The sequence below is a fragment of the Camelina sativa genome, chromosome 14 (genome assembly GCF_000633955.1).
Source record: "Camelina sativa cultivar DH55 chromosome 14, Cs, whole genome shotgun sequence".
Classification (NCBI taxonomy): Eukaryota; Viridiplantae; Streptophyta; class Magnoliopsida; order Brassicales; family Brassicaceae; genus Camelina; species Camelina sativa.
Window position 1 is genome coordinate 2,434,121 of NC_025698.1, and position 1,552 is coordinate 2,435,672.

The 1,552-nt window shown below is 33.1% G+C and overlaps 1 long non-coding RNA gene across 1 annotated transcript; it reads right to left on the reverse strand.

Annotated features, from left to right (window-relative positions):
* On the reverse strand, window positions 210-1,349 carry LOC104739131. Its single transcript, XR_002035154.1, has 3 exons — window positions 1,058-1,349; window positions 534-950; window positions 210-444 (listed from the first exon to the last, which is right to left on the reverse strand). It is a non-coding gene; the product is annotated as an uncharacterized LOC104739131 (long non-coding RNA).

The following is a 1,552-nucleotide window of genomic DNA, read 5'->3' on the forward strand; positions in this document are numbered from 1 at the left end:
ACTCAGAGATTGTCTGTACTGTACTGTATGCAGTATGTATATCTTGTTGGTCGTTTCAACTGTAACCAAAAAAATTTAAAAAAAAATTCCATTACTTTTTAACTTAATTTTGTTAATATCATAGAAAATTTTCCATTATTCATGTCTTAATTATTCGAATGTGAATTAAAATGCGTAACAACTCAAAAACATGTGAACAAATGTTAGTATAATAAACAACAAATTATCATCTTTAACTCATTTGCAAACCACTTTTGTGTTTCATTACTTTTTCAGGTTTTCACTATTTTACACACATTCTACAAATACAATAACTAAAGGAAAGTCTCTTCTCTTGAGTGGGCGTTGATCTTGAAGACTACTAGCATGTAAAGCCTCTTCTCTCTCATTCGTTGCTATTTCCATTCTTTAGCTCTTATACCACTTGAATTAAAACTTGTGTCCCTGTTGTTTACATACGGAAAGATTAGCACATGAGAGAATTGGTTCAATAAAAAGAACTAAGAGTCTAAGATCATACGCCAATAACTTACATATCACCTCCTTGGTCCTTCGTTCATGACTGTGTGTATATATATAGCTTCAATTATTGAATATAAAGCAGACCAGCTCAATCCGTTAGACTTATCCTTCTTAGTTTAAGGTCCAAATAAGCAAACACTTTTTGTATTTGTAAACCACAAAGGTTAATTTTTCAGCAAAAATGTATCAAAACAAAGCAATTTGGATCCATTTAAACAGAGAAACAAACTGAATTTCATAAGACACAAAATAAAGAGAATTTTATCCACAATGCTGATTTCATTTTTGCAGACTGATACTCTCAGATAAGCAAATAAATAACCTTTGGAGAAGAACTTCAACAAGATTGCACGAAAATGTGCTCTTGCCACTGTTTTTAGGGCCGTAAGACCAAAGCTAATAATAAGCCTATAACCAGTTGCAACGAACTGCAGGAAACAGAACAGGTTGATCAAAGAAGTCTCTATCCAAGCAAAATATCAATTAAACTAATCCAAGAGAGATGGAAGGACTTAAAATTTCTGTATGAGCTTACTTAGAATACATGAGACTTTCATCCTTGCAATGATGATGACTTCTCTTTCTTTCAACTTCAAGATCAAGCAACTCTTTGTAACTATTTATACATATGCTACTTTGTCTTCACCATTATTCATCTCCTTCTCACTAGGAGTTTCTACCTTGGAAGCATCAGAAAGAATCCTTGTCGTTCCCTTTGGAAGCTGGTCTTGTTCTTTTATATGGCTTACCCTCATGCTCGCTCTTGCTTGCGCTTCGAAAAAAATAAATTCCCTGAAGACAGCAATGGAAATGTCTCTATTGTTCACCTAATCATTCAATACAAACATAAAGCAAAGAGTTGATGTTCACTCTTAGATCTCACGTAGCTTAATAAAAAAAAAAGGTAAACCAATTCTAGTTCCTGAACAAGGCATCAGCTTATTCAATTGGAATCAATGTTCAGTTCAGTGTGTCTAACTAAAGCTTACAACATTTAAATAACAAACCAAAGCAGCCGATTCTAAATTCA